Source organism: Hypanus sabinus, chromosome 16 (assembly GCF_030144855.1).
Source record: "Hypanus sabinus isolate sHypSab1 chromosome 16, sHypSab1.hap1, whole genome shotgun sequence".
NCBI classification, from domain to species: Eukaryota; Metazoa; Chordata; class Chondrichthyes; order Myliobatiformes; family Dasyatidae; genus Hypanus; species Hypanus sabinus.
The window spans coordinates 8,140,814-8,156,630 of record NC_082721.1 but is presented as its reverse complement, the minus strand read 5'-3'; the positions used below and the strand labels follow the sequence as shown (position 1 = coordinate 8,156,630).

The window sequence follows — 15,817 nt, the reverse complement described above, 5'->3', positions numbered from 1 at the left end:
ACAGCTTGCTCTCTGTGTCGTACTGCCCTGACCTGCATATCATGTAGAGAACTGGAACACAGCATCTGTGGTTGATTCCGAACAATGGACGGTCTCAATTGTTTACCTACTCTGCACTTTATTCTGAACTGTTATTATTTTATCTTGTTCTACCTCAGTGCCCTCTGTAATGATCCGATCTGATTGAACAATATGCAAGACGAGCTTTTCATTCTACCTCAGTACATGTGACAATAATAATTCAACTTTATTGAGGTGAACTGCTACATCCTAGGTTTTGAGATCTGAGCGAGGCAGTGATTGGTATATCCTAAAGAGAGTTGCTCAGTAATCTTTAGGCAATTCTTAGTCTCTCTCCTTTCTGATTTCCCTGTGGTTTCCACACAGGATCCATTGCATCACACAAGGCAGTCCAGATTAATCACGCCCACAGAATTGACAGAATCGCCAGAAGGATAAGACACACCCACACTGAGACAGAGTTGTCTGGAGAGGTGAGTGTGTTTAAATAAATTTCCAGTCTTGCAAAATCTTTTCACATGCTGGCTTGCCATTTGAGAAAAAAATGTGTAAAAATGCACAGATCCCTGCACGGTGACATTTTTTCTAGCACTCTAGTCTTGCTTTGCCTGACAGTACTGATGAATTGATCTGTATGAAGAGCAAGTTTTTCCATTGTACCTTGATATTGAAAGTTTCTGATTTTGATTCAGGGTCTTGATCTAAAATGCTGAGAATCCCTTTCCCTCCACAGATGCTGTCTGACCAGCTGAGTTTTGAGTTCATTTTTATCTCTACAAAGTATTTCTAATTATCTTTTGCCTTTATTCTCTACATCGGAGTGTGAAATCTTTGTCATAATAGACTCTATGTCTAAAGTATAAAGTCAATAATCGCGCATGAGCCACCTGCCTTTGAGGTACATTGACACTTGTGTTACAGTATTGTATACATTATTCCAAGGCCCAATTCAGGGTTTACATCTGTAGATCCCTCAGAGTTGTCGTACAGGTTGATAGGGTGGTTAAGATGGTGTATGTTGTGCTGGTATTCGTTAGTCTATGGACTGAGTTCGAGAGCCATGAGGTAAAGTCATTAAAACTGGTTAGACACACTTGGGATATTGTGGTCCGTTCTGGTTGCTGCATTATATGAAGGACGTGGAAACTTTAGAGAGGGTACAGTGGAGATTTACCAGGCTGATTCCTTAAGAGGAAGGGCCAACTGAGCTAGGACCTTTGTCTTTGGAGCGGAGGATGAGAGGTGACATGAACGAGGTGTATAAGATGATAAAAAGAATAGATCTAGTGGATAGCCAGAGACCTTTTCCCAGGGTGGAAATGGCCAGTTCAAGGAGGCATAATTTTAGTGATTGGAGTAAAGTACTGGGAGCTTGTCAGAGGTAGTTTTTTTTTAAACACAGTGGTGTGAACATGGAGTGCACTGCCAGGGGTGGTGATAGACACAGATACATTAGGGATATTTAAGAGACTGTTAGATAAGCACATGGATGAAAGAGAATTGGAGGGCTATGTAGGAGGGAAGGGTTAGAATGATCTTGGATTTGGTTACGTGACCAGCACAGTATGTCACGGTACAGGAGCATAGTGGTCAGGGTAAAGCTCTACAGTACAAGAAACCGGTGTTCAATTCCCACCGCTGTCTGTAAGGGGTTTGTACATTCTCCCCAGAGGCTTTCTCTGGGTGCTCCGGTTTCCTCCCACAGTCCAAAGACATATCAGTCAGTAGGTTAATTGGTGATTGTAAATTGTCCCGTGATTAGGCTAGGGTTAAATCAGGAACTCCTGGACAGCAGAGCTCAAAGTCCAGAAGAACCTGTTCTGCACTGAATCTCAATAAACATACAAACAGTGTGGGTCGAGGGGCCTGTGCTTTTCTATGTTGTATGTAATTTGCATAGATTTTAGTTTATATAATATTATCAGTAAACGGAATACATTTTAAGATGCCTGCCTGTACAAAGAATGAGAAGCTTCAACATACAGTAACTCATACTTATGAATAGTTACCCAACTAAACCAATATTATTAACGAAGGCAAGGATTTATTGAATAAGGTACCAAGATTCATCTGTCACTTCTTTTAGAGTAGCTACTATTTATTATATTACGAACCAGTTTGTATATGCTTTGCTTTCCACCCCTCCGTCTTCCCCTTTACTGTAAAGGAGTTTAATGTTGCATAAACATTTGCATAGAATGCATTGTTCTGTGCAAATTCCCCACAATGATTCAGTCATTTTCAATCTCTTACTGGATATCTATTTTGGAGAAGCAAGAGTTGGGAAATAATATTTGACCGTTTCTGAATCCTGGAACCACAGATTCTCTGCAGATAGCTTCCAAGTGACATGAGAGGAAGACTGGCTGGCTTCTGAGCATTATCCATAAGTTATGCTCAAGCAAAGTAATAATTTGACTGCAATGACACCAAGTGTAATTAATATTAATGAGTGAATACAAAGAATCTGAATTGGGTTTAATATCACAGGTTGTAAAATTTGTTAACTTAACAACACCTGTACAATGCAATACATGATAATATAGAAGGAAAAGTCAATTAGAGTGTGCGTGTGTATAGCTAAATTAAAAATAGTGCAAAACAGAAATAATATTAAAAAACAAGGTTGTGTTGATGGGTTCAATGTCCATTTAGGAATCAGATAGCAGAGGGAAAGAAGCTGTTCCTGACTCACTGAGTGTGTGCCTTCAGGCTTCTGTACCTCCTACCTGACAGTAACAATGAGAAGAGGGCATGTCCTGGGTGATGGGAGTCTTTTATAATAATGCCACCTTTCTGAGGCATGGCTTGTTGAAGATGTCTTGGATATTATGGAGGCTAATACCTAAGATGGAGCTGACTAATTTTATAACTTTCTTTAGCATCTTTCGATCCTCTGCAGTAGCCCCACTCCCACCCCCCCCCCCCCCTTACTGGTCAGTGATGCAGCCTGTCAGAATGCTCTCCACGGTACATCTGTAGAAGTTCTCAAGTATTTTAGGTTACTAAGCACCATCTAAGAGGAAACTCTATAAGCTCATGGTATTACAGGAAAGATACTAGCATGGATATAGTTTGGCTGTCTGGCAGGAGGCAAAGAGATTAAAGGGGCCTTTTCTGATTGGCTGCTGGTGACATGGTGTTCTACAGGAGTCAGTATTGGCATCACTTCTTCTTACCCTATATGTCCATGATTTGAATGATGGAATTGATGGCTTTGTGGCCAGGTTTGAAGATAGGTGGAGGGGCCGGTAGTGTTGAGGAAGCAGGGAGTCTACAGAAGGACTTAAGGCAGATCGGGAGGATGGGCAAAGAAGTGGCAGATGGAATACAGTGTTAGGAAATAGGAAATAGTCGTGCACTTTAGCACAAGGGATAAAAGTGTAGAAAAGTTTCAGATTAGTCAGAATGTCAAAGGTTATGGGGAGAAGGCAGGAAAATGGGGTTGAGAAGGATAATAAATCAGCCATGATGGAATGGTGTAGCAGATGCAATGGGCTGAATGGCCTAATTCTGCTCCAATGTCTTTGGTCAAGTTCAAGTTTATTGTCATCCAACCATATACATTTATTTGGCCAAACAAAACAATGTTCCTCTGGACCAAGGTGTACGTAAGTCACACAAAACATGTCAAGTAATATTACTGCAAACAAATTAACAAATCAAAATATATACCAGAAGATTGACATTTAGTATGAGGTGCAATTGTGATACAAGTTGAAAAGTAGACAGTATAACACTATAACAGTATAACAGGGAGTTCAGTAGTCTCACAGCCCAGGGGAAGAAACTGTTCCTCATCCTTAATGCTACAGGACCCTCCTGCCTGATGATAGGTTAAGGAGGCTGTTGGAAGGATCATCAATAATTCTAAGGGCCCAGCATACACAGCTCTCTTGATAAATATCTCAGATGGGTGGATGAGAGACCCCAATGATCCTGTCAGAGGTCCTCGCAATCCCTTGTAGGGTCTTGTGGCCAGATGCTATCCAATTCCATTACCGGACGGTGGTGCCGCCGGTCAGAGAGATTGTTGGACAGATGGGAGGGATGGTGCACCTGTAAAACTTGGTGAGATTGGGGCTGAGGTGGGAGCCTCGCTCACTTGAATCTCCTCAGAAAATGGAGGCACTGCTGTACTTCCTTGTCTAAAGAGATGGTGTTGACTATTTTTTTTTGAAGGATACAGGAACAAGCATGTGTTCAGTACTTTTGAAGTAGAAAAATCATTTTTTTAACAAAATAAACTTTATTCACAATAAAAAAGTAATGACAAGAATAAGCCTTTCAATGCTTTTTTGATCTTCACAATTCATAATCAATGCTTTCCGTTCTGTTCTCTTGCACTCGTACACATCAGTAGCACTGTTGCCACTCCGGTGGCCCCCTGCTGTGGTGCGTTAACCTCTACAGTAATTGAGGGTCTTCCTGCTCCCTCTCCAGCAAGGGACGAACTTCCTCACTGAGTGGCTAAAGGGTCATGAGTATCTGGAGTTCTCAGTGTGGCAGTAGCTTCTTCTTCTTGTAAAGTTTAATGGCAGTTGGCAGACTCCCTCTTATTGAGTTGGAGTGTGAAGCAAAAAGACAGGAAGTGTACCCACTAAAATAGCCCCAACCCCCAAAAATCTCAAATAATATCAAAAAGTCTAATTCTTTTCAGAAAGTCAAATATGCACTTTATATACATTATGATGACAGTGATATCCGAATAAACTTCCATGTTAAATTCTGTCTCCCGCAAAGATGAAATCATCGGACAAAGTCAGCATGGATTTATGAAAGGAAAATCATGTCTGATGAATCTAATAGAATTTTTTGAAGATGTAACTAATAGAGTGGATAGGGGAGAGCCAGTGGATGTGGTATATTTAGATTTTCAAAAGGCTTTTGACAAGGTCCCACACATGAGATTAGAGTGCAAACTTAAAGCACACAGTATTGGGGGTATGGTATTGATGTGGATAGAGAATTGGTTGGCAGACAGGAAGCAAAGACTGGGAGTAAACGGGACCTTTTCAGAATAGCAGGCAGTGACTAGTGGGGTACCACAAGGCTCAGTGCTGGGACCCCAGTTGTTTACAATATATATTAATGATTTAGACGAGGGAATTAAATGCAGCATCTCCAAGTTTGCAGATGACACGAAGTTGGGTGGCAGTGTTAGCTGTGAGGAGGATGCTAAGAGGATGCAGGGTGACTTGGATAGGTTAGGTGAGTGGGCAAATTCATGGCAGATGCAATTTAATATGGATAAATGTGAGGTTATCCACTTTGGTTGCAAGAGCAGGAAAACAGATTATTATCTGAACGGTGGCCGATTAGGAAAAGGGGAGGTGCAACGAGACCTGGGTGTCATTGGACACCAGTCATTGAAGGTGGGCATGCAGGTACAGCAGGCGGTGAAAAAAGCAAATAGTATGTTGGCATTCATAGCAAAAGGATTTGAGTACAGGAGCAGGGAGGTTCTACTGCAGTTGTACAAGGCCTTGGTGAGACCGCACCTAGAATATTGTGTGCAGTTTTGGTCCCCTAATCTGAGGAAAGACATTCTTGCCATAGCGGGAGTACAAAGAAGGTTCACCAGATTGATTCCTGGGATGGCAGGGCTTTCATATGAAGAAAGACTGGATTGACTAGGCTTATACTCACTGGAATTTAGAAGATTGAGGGGGGATCTTATTGAAACATATAAAATTCTAAAGGGATTGGACAGGCTAGATGCAGGAAGATTGTTTCCAATGTTGGGGAAGTCCAGAACGAGGGGTCACGGTTTAAGGATAAAGGGGAAGCCTTTTAGGACCGAGATGAGGAAAAACTTCTTCACCCAGAGAGTGGTGAATATGTGGAATTCTCTGCCACAGGAAACAGTTGAGGCCGGTTCATTGGCTATATTTAAGAGGATATTTGATATGGCCCTTGTGGCTAAAGGGATCAGGGGATATGGAGAGAAAGCAGGTACAGAGTTCTGAGTTGGATGATCAGCCATGATCATACTGAATGGCAGTGAAGGGCCGAATGGCCTACTCCTGCACCTATTTTCTATGTTTCTATGTTTCTAAGATCTCAATTTAGCAATTTGATGTTTCCTTTGCACCTCATAGGATCTGCATTCAAACAATAGATGCCCTATCAATTTTTGCCAAATGTACTCCCTACAGATAAGACCATAAGATACAGGTACAGATTAAGCCATTTGGTCCATTGAGACTGCTCCGCTATTTGGTTGATCCATTTTCCTCTCTGCCTTCTCCCCATATCCTTTCATGCCCTGACTAATCAAGAATCTATCAACCTCTACCTTAAATACATCCAATGAATTGGCTTCCACAGCCACCTATGGCAATGAATTCTACAGATCCCCACTCTCCGGCTAAAGAAATTCCTTCTCATCTCTGATCTAAGTGGACGTCCCTCTGTCCTGATCTATAAATTATGAGCAAGGAGTTATTTAACCTAGTATGACCAATACATAAACATGTAAGTAAACTGCTTCCCTCCTATTATGCCTGTCCCAGTTGAGTTCCCACCAACCACTGAATTTTACATTAATGTTGTCCTTTCTTCTCCTTATCCTAATGTTGTTACCACGGTGACTGAACAGACTTTTACTTATGGCTTTCACTTCTCCATTATGCAAAGGCACCATTTTGTTCCCTTCAACCCCAACATGGGCAGGAACACATATGAAATTTAAACAGAATTTCCAGGCCCTGCAGCCTTGAAAGATTGGAAGTTGCTCTCTGGGAAAAATGGAGCAATCATCCGTTCACCTGTGAAAAGATTTGTTCGGTTTTTTCCACCTGTACATTGCTGAAAGATGTTGTAGATGTAGGAAGGATGGGTGCGGTCAAGTGTTGACTGGAAAAATATATTATACACAGAGCCTTGTCAAGACTTGTGGGCCAATCCGACAGTGTCATAAATGAAATGAGCTAATGTGACCAATCAGGACAGGCAGTTACAAAACCATAATCTAAACAATCTCATTGTCCATTGTCCAAACTTTATGTCATTATCTATTAGTCTGATTAAAAAAAAAAGATACACATGTGAAATACACACAAACTCACACACTCACTCACACACTCACACACTCACACTCTCACACTCTCACACTCTCACACTCTCACACTCTCACACTCTCACACTCTCACACTCTCACACTCTCACACTCTCACACTCTCACACTCTCACACTCTCACACTCTCACACTCTCACACTCTCACACTCTCACACTCTCACACTCTCACACTCTCACACTCTCACACTCTCACACTCTCACACACGCACACTCTCACACTCTCACACTCTCACACTCTCACACTCTCACACTCTCACACTCTCACACTCTCACACTCTCACACTCTCACACTCTCACACTCTCACACTCTCACACTCTCACACTCTCACACACGCACACACGCACACACACGCACACACACGCACACACACGCACACACACGCACACACACGCACACACACGCACACACACGCACACACACGCACACACACGCACACACACGCACACACACGCACACACACGCACACACACACACACACACACACACACACACACAGTTGCAGACAGGCACTCAGATTCCCACATTCACAGGTGTAGGCAAACACACGTACACAGGCACAATGTTAACGGACATGTATACACACACACACACACACACACACACACACACACACACACAGAGTTGCAGACATGCACTCATCAATTCTCCCTCTCTCTCCCTCTCACTCTCACTCTTTCTTTCTCTCTCCCCCTCCCCCTCTCTCTCCCCTCTCCCCCTCTCTCTCCCCTCTCCCCCTCTCTCTCCCCTCTCCCCCTCTCTCTCCCCTCTCCCCCTCTCTCTCCCCTCTCTCTCCCCTCTCCCCCTCTCTCTCCCCTCTCCCCCTCTCTCTCCCCTCTCCCCTCTCTCTCCCCTCTCCCCCCTCTCCCCCTCTCTCTCCCCTCTCCCCCTCTCTCTCCCCTCTCCCCCTCTCTCTCCCCTCTCCCCCTCTCTCTCCCCTCTCCCCCTCTCTCTCCCCCTCCCTCTCCCCTCTCCCTCTCCCCTCTCCCTCTCCCCCTCTCTCCCCCTCTCTCCCCCTCTCTCCCCCTCTCTCCCCCTCTCTCCCCCTCTCCCCCCCTCTCCCCCCTCTCCCCCCTCTCCCCCCTCTCCCCCCTCTCCCCCCTCTCCCCCCCTCTCCCCCCTCTCCCCCCTCTCCCCCCTCTCCCCCCCTCTCCCCCCCTCTCCCCCCCTCTCCCCCCCTCTCCCCCCCTCTCCCCCCCTCTCCCCCCCTCTCCCCCCCTCTCCCCCCCTCTCCCCCCCTCTCCCCCCCTCTCCCCCCCTCTCCCCCTCTCTCCCCCTCTCTCCCCCTCTCTCCCCCTCCCCCTCTCCCCCCCTCTCCCCCCCTCTCCCCCCCTCTCCCCCCCTCTCCCCCCCTCTCCCCCCTCTCCCCCCCTCTCCCCCCCTCTCCCCCCCTTCCCCCTTCCCCATATATGAATATTGTTTTATTTTCCACCTGTCTCCCCAGAGAAAAACTGGGTGAGATTTTTGAGGATTCATTCTTATAGTAGAAGGTGCTGAAGTTATTCCAGTAAGTGTTGTTAATTATTTTTGATGACTGATCCTGGTGAATCACCAACAGGAACTTGAATATTTCTCAAGAGCTACAAGAAGTTTCACTCACTGAGAGTTCATCATTGACGACTTGGAAGATTTTCATGTTGTGTTTGTGATTGTAGAAATGTAGAGGGATGGAATATAGCAGCTTTCATTGTGGAGTTCTTCAGTGATGATAGGATGTTTGTTAAACATAAGGTCCATTTTGATGTTAAAGGCCAATGGAATATGTGCAGTCAAGTGAAAACCTTAATAAAAGGGTTACTTCTATTTGTTGCAATCAGCTTGCGCTTGCAAAGACAGAAAGAAAGTAGTTAGAACATATCAGTTTTGTCAGGGACAGGTTGATGGCGAGATTGTTGTGAACCTTTAAGGGAAAAAAAAGGATTTGAATTGGGATGGAATGCAGGACCACAGTGTTATCTGGAAACACAAGGGACTGCAGTCCCAGGAACCTGGTGCAACACACAGTCTGTTGGAGGAGCTCAGCAGGTCGAGCAGAGTCTGGCAGGAAAGAATTGGTGATGTTTCAGTTGAAACTATTGTGTCGGATTGAGGCCTCTGATAGTTGGGATCGACCATCGATATTGTGTCCTGGATGTCTAAATGATAAGCAAGCCAGGGCAGTACAATATGGAGAGCAAGTTGTTGCCCATTCAGCAAACTCCCCTCTCTCCATGCAGCTGCTGAATCCAAAGGAACAGCAGAGGCCAATACAGGCTGAGGCTGTGGCGTGCTCTGGCTGTTCCGAGCTTCGTGTCCGTGGGCTCTGCCTGGTTTACTCGGCTCTGCACTGAAATGAGGCCAAGGCTGTGGTCTGTTCTTTCTGCCCCAGGCTTCGTGTCTCTGGATTCACTTTTGTCCTGAAGGCTGTTTGCTTACTTTTATTGTTTGCATTATTTGTGTTATTTTCTCTTTGCACAGTGAGTGCTTGACAGTTTTTTAAAAGAGCTCTTTTGGGTTTCTTTGTTTAGTGGCTGCCTGTAGGGAGACAAACCTCTAGATTGTATAATGTAATCATATTTTGATAATAAATGTACTTTGAAGTTTGGCATCAACAACGCTGCAGGAGCTGCCAGTCAATGTTAGGCTCAGGGATTCCAGCTCCGGATTTTTCCTCGGGGTTCACTCCCGAAGCCTTCCCTATGAGTGGGTATGGCTGCAAGGCCATGGAGGCTTGAGATCAGAGTCCTCCTTCTACATAATCACATCTGACAAGTCCCATCTGCCTGCAACATTTGTTTTAAGGCACCAGTAACCTGTCTTTGCCCCTTCTGTCAGTAGAAACAGTTCCAGAGAGTTTAGTAACTAAGCCATACATAAAGGCCTGGAGCTGAACTTGGTTATAGTCATAAGTTCGTAGAAAAATACAGACAGCAACATACTCTTTGGCCCACTTAGTCTGTGCAGAGCCATATAAACTGCCTCGTCCCATTGACCTGCACCATAGGGGACCATGGCCCCAACATCCATGTACCATTCCAAACTTCTCTTAAATGTTGAAGTTGAGCTTGTATGCACCATTTGCACAGACATCTCATTCCATACTCTGGTGACCCTCTGAGTGTAGAAGTTTTCACTTAAGTTTCCCTTAAACATTTCATCTTTCACCCTTAACCCCATGACCTCAGATTGTAGTCCCACCGAACCTCAGTGGAAAAGGCCTGCTTACATTTACTCTATCTATACCCCATCATAATTTTGTATATCTCTATCAAATCTCTCAATCTTCTTCATTCCAAGGAATAAAATCCTAACATACTCAATCTTTCCATACAACTCAGTTCCTTCACTCCTGGCAACATCCTTGTAAGTTTTCTCTGTACTCTTTCAACCTTACTTACAACTTTTGTGTGGGTAGGTGGCTATTTGAGACACACACACCATTGGGAGCATTTAATAAGTAGCGGTAACTTAACCCCACTATAACCCCCTGCAATGACAACTTTAAGGAACCCCTGTGTCAGGACATACTTGAATTTCCCTCTTGCAGTGGTGTTTATGGTTATCACTATTTGCAAGAGTATCTGAATTCTGTTACCAATAGTACTTTTTATAACTTGGGCAGAGATAGCTGAGAAAGTTTACCTAAGGAAATTCACAGTTGTTGAAATGAATTGCATAGGCGAAAGCTGCTCGCCCTATCGTATGTACGTTGGCTGTAAAAGAGATATCCAGTCCTTTGCCAAAGTCTGATGAACTGCCACGCTTCAAGCATACATCAGATTAGATTAGCTTTACTTGTCACATTTAACATTGAAACATCAAATAACTCCTTTATATGGGATGAGGCTTTCTGCCTAAAACACTTTTCTGCAACTGAATACCCGATTCCATCGCTGAAAGAACTTTTTCTCGATTTGCCGCAAACTTGGTCAAAACCCGGAGGTTGGTGAAGACTGCAGGTAGAAAGCCCAAAAGCTTGAAGGCTGAAGGCGCCGAGTCTGGAGGTAGTAGGTAAGTGGGTCAGCAATTAGAGTGGAGAGTTGTGGCTTTGGATCAAGAGGCTTAAGTGTGAAGGGGGCTAAGGCTGGAGGTAGATTTATCTTCATTTACTTTTCCTTCTTTCTTTCTTATTACACAGATAGAGCAGTGGGGATGACAGACAGGATAACGAAATGTTCCTCTTGTAGAGTTATGGGAAGGCAGGGAGACCACCAGTGTCCCTGATGACACTTACAGACCACTTACAGAAATTGGAGCTGGATGAACTCCGGATCGTTCAACAGGCGATATAGGGAGGTAGTTGCCCCGATGCGCAGGGCACAGGTAACTGGGCGACTGCCAGGAGGGAGAAAGGGGATAGGCATCCAGTGCAAGGTACCCCTGTGGCTGTTTGCTTTGCCTGGTGTCTCAGGACTGGGTGCATCTGCCACTGCACCGCCCCCCCACCTCAGCTCTCCTTCCCTGCCACCTGTCAGTGGCAATGAATTCCACACATTCACCACCCTCTGGTTAAAGAAATCCTTCAAGTAAATATATTCCTAAAGTACATATACGTCACCATATACAATCCTGAGATTCATTTTCTTGTGGGCATACTCAATAAATGCATTATACAATAATAACCGTAATAGGTTCAATGATAGACCACACCAAATAGGTGTTCAAATGACAGCCAACTGTGTAAGACCATAAGACAGAGGAACATAATTAGGCCATTTGGCCCATTGAGTCTACTTCACTATTCAATTATGGCTGATCCTTTTTCTCTCTCCTCAGCGTCACTCCCCCACCTTCTCCCCATAACCTTTGATACCATGTCTTATCAAGAACTTATCAAGCTCTGCCTTAATAACACCCATGACATGGCCTCCACAGCTGCCTGTAGTAATAAATTTCACAAATTCACCAGCCTCTGGCTAAAGAATTTTCTCAGCAGTTCTGTTTCTATCCTGAGGCTGTGCTCTCTTGTCCTAGACTCCCCCACCATGGGAAACATCCTTTCCACATCTACTCTGTTTAGATGAGGAGCCCAAAACTGTTCACAGTACTGAAGATGAGGCCTCACCAGTGCCTTATAAAGCCTCAGCATGACACCCCTGCTCTTGTATTCTAGTCCTCTTGAAATGAATGATAACATTGCATTTGCCTTCCTCACCACCGACTCAACCTGCAAGTTAACCTTTAGGGTGTTCTGCACAAGGAATCCCAAATCCCGCTGCATCTCAGGTTTTTAGATTTTTCTCTCCATTTGGAAAATAGTGTACACATTTATTTCTACTACCAAAGAGCGTGACCATGCATTTTCCAACATTGAATTTCATTTGCCACTCTCTTGTCCATTCTCCTAATCAGTTTAAGCCCTTCTGCAGTCTACCTGTTTCCTCAACACCACCTGCCCCTTCACCAATCTTTGTATCTTCTGCAAGCTTGGCAACAAAGACATCTATTACATCATCTAAATCATTGATATACAGCATAAAAGGAAGCAGTCCCAACACCGACCCCTGTGGAACCCCACTAGTCACTGGCAGCCAACCAGACAAGGATCCTTTTATTCCCACTCACTGCCTCCTGCCAATCAGCCAATGCTGTAACCTTGCCAGTAAATTTCTTGTAATACCACGGGCTCTTAACTTGGTAAGGAGCCTCGTGTGGCACCTTGTCAAAGGCCTTCTGAAAGTCCAAATAAACAACATCCACTGCATCCCCTTTATCTATCCTACTTGTAATCTCCTCAAAAAATTCCAACAGGTTCGTCAGGCAAGATCCTGTCCCACCAAGTACTCATAAATACAAAAAGAAAGAAATAATAATAATAATAATAAATAAATAAGTAATAAATATTAAGAATGTGAGATGAAGTGTCTTTAAAAGTGAGACCATAGGTTGTGGGAACAGTTCAGTGATAGGGTGAGTGAAGTTGAATGAAGTTAACTCCTTTTGTTCATAAGCCAGATGTTGAGGGGTAATAGCTGTTGCTGAACCTGGTGGTGTGGGTCTTGATGGTCCTTCCTGTACCACCTTCCTGGTGACAGCAGTGAGAAGAGAGCTTGACCTGGTTAGTGGGGTCACTGATGATGAATGTGATTTTCTGTGATAGTGCTCTGTGTAGACACGTTCAGTGATGGGGAGGCATTACCCGTGATGGATTCATTTGCTTGCTGATCTTGTCATCCGAAGTGCAATGTATCACAGTGTATTAGAACACAGAGCATAGAATGGTACAGCACAGGAAGAGGATCTGCGGCCCATGATGTCATTTGTCAGTCTTTGTTATTTATAGTTTTTCATAAATTCTATTTTATTCCTGTATTTTCCTGTAAATGCCCACAAGGAATGCCTCTCAAGGTAATGCATGGTGACGTATGTGTACTTTGATAATAAATGGGCGGTGACTCTTGTGGGCTGCCCCAAGCATATCCCAAGGTTGTGTGGCTTGTTAACACAAATACCGCTTTTCACTGTACGTTCGGAGGCCTGTGTGATAAATAAATCTGAATCTGAATCTTCTTGATTGTCTGCACCGCCTGACTGTCGTACTACACTGTCTGATCCAACTGGTTCCCTCATGGAATGGTGTCTGGGAATACAGATACATCTTTCCCTGAAAGTGGCATCACAGATAGTTCGGGTCGTAAAGAGAGCTTTTGGCACATTATCAATCAGAGTTTTGAGCACAGGAGTTGGTATGTTATGTTGAAGTTGGATAAGACGTTGGTGAGGCCAAATTTGGAGGATTGTGTGCCGTTCTGGTCACCCACCTCCAGGAAAGTTATCAATCAGACAGAAAGAGTGCAGAGAAACTTCACAAGGATGTGGCCAGGACTTGAATTAGAATCTGAAAATGATCGTGTTATGGAAGCAGACTCTTCGGGTGCACGTTGATCAGTATTCAGATTCAGGTTCATTGATCACGCATACATGGGAGCCGACGGTGAAATGTGTCATTTGCATTAACAGCCAACACACCCGAGGATGTCCTAGGAGGCAAGTGTCACCACACGTTCCAGGACCAACGTATCATACCCGCAAAGCTCGGCAGGGTTCACAATGCCCATCTTAGCTGGTCCCATTTGCCCTCATTTGGCATGTAACCTTCCAACCATTTCCAATTCATGTAGCTGGACAGCTCTCTTTTAAATGTTGTTATTGTGCCTGCTCCCATCACTTTCTCCAGCAGTTCTGTCCATATGCATACCACCCCTGTTTCCCCTCAAGCTCCTATTAGTTTTTTTGGTATGGAGACTGTGTCTACAGAGCAGGGGTTCCCAACCTTTTTTGTGCCATGGACCCCTACCATTAACCAGGGTATCTGTGGACCCCATGTGGACCTCTAACACCTGCTGTAGAGATGTATCTTTCAGAGAGTAGGTCCTCTTGCACTGTAACTTCCTATGATTCTGCTCCTAATCCTTTTGGTTTGGATATGGAGTACCATGGTAGCCTGGTGGTTAGTGCAACCCTGTTACATTTCATGGCGCCAGGGAGTTCAGAGTTCAATCCCTGCTGCTGCTTGTAAGGAATTTGAACATTTTCCCAATGAATGTGCAAATTTCTTCTGGGTGCTCTGTTTCCTCCCACATTCCAAGGATGCACAGGTTAATGGGTTAACTGGTCATTGTAAATTGCCTGTGATTGGGCTAGGAGTAAATTGGTGGGCTGCTGGGCTGGAAGGCCCTGTTTTGCACTGTATCTCTTAAAGAAAAATATGGAATCTCCCCTTTCCTTTTCAAAGACTTGTAGAGTCACACCAGATAGCACTTTGTCCTTTGGTCATTTGTCAGTTTTTCATGATGTATCAGTCTGACCAAATTCAACTTGATCTCTACAACCTGGGAAGACATTGCACTCAAGAGATGCTCCTGGAGGAAATCGGTTTCTGTTCAAGAGGGAGCTGTGCTACATGAGAGTGGCTTCTGCCAAACCGCAGAGAGTGAACAGAAACTGCTGAAGAAGAGACTGAACAAGCAAAAGACCTGACCACTGACCCCAGCCACCACTTCCTCATGTCCACACAACATGTGAATTGTTGACAGGCCTCTCCTTAAGAGAACATCACATGGATAAAGCAGTGGCTGATCAGCAGGAGGCAAAGAGTGGGAATAAATGGAGCCTTTCCTATTGGCTGCCGGTGACTCGTCGTGGAGCTCTATGTTGGCACCGATTCTTTTTAAGTTATATGTCTAACGATTTGGATGATGCAATTGATGGCTTTGTTGCAAATCAACATGAGGATAGGTGGAGGGGCAGGTAGTTTTGAGGAAGTAGAGAGGCTACAGAAGGACTTAGACAGATTAGGAGAATGGGCAAAGAAGTCACAGATAGAATACAGTGTCTGGAAATGAATGTTTATGCACTTTGGTAGAAGAAATGAAAAGGTTGACTATTTTCTAAATGGAGAGAAAATAGAAAAATCTGAGGTGCAAAGGGACTTGGGTGTCCTTGTGCAGGATTCCCTAAAGGTTGAGTCTGTGGTAAGGAAGGCAAATGCAAAGTTAGCATTTATTTCACGAGGACTAGAATATAAAAATGAGGAAGATTTGTTGAGATTTTTTAGAGCACTGGTGAAGCTTCACTTGGAGTATTATGAGCAGTTTTGGGCACCTTAGAAAGGATGTGCTGAAAATCGAGAGGATTCAAAGGAGGTTCGTGAAAATGATTCCAGGGTTGAGAGGTTTGTCATATGAAAACCGTTTGATGGCTCCAGGCCTGAATTTGCTAAAATTTAGAAGAATGAG

The 15,817-nt window shown here is 44.3% G+C and overlaps 1 protein-coding gene across 6 annotated transcripts in view; it reads left to right on the top strand.

Annotated features, from left to right (window-relative positions):
* The window catches only part of LOC132405975 (phospholipid-transporting ATPase IC-like), a 175,376-nt gene that overhangs the window by 73,312 nt on the left and 86,247 nt on the right, over positions 1 to 15,817 (top strand). For 4 of the 6 annotated variants that reach the window (XM_059991060.1, XM_059991061.1, XM_059991059.1 and 1 more), the window contains one exon: positions 388 to 494. The exons of 1 other annotated variant lie outside the window; for it this stretch is intronic. The gene's annotated coding sequence lies outside the window, so the exon portion shown is untranslated. Of the gene's footprint in view, positions 1 to 387; positions 495 to 11,028; positions 11,403 to 15,817 lie in introns of those variants that run through there. One more of the 6 variants, XM_059991064.1, reaches the window with a different exon arrangement.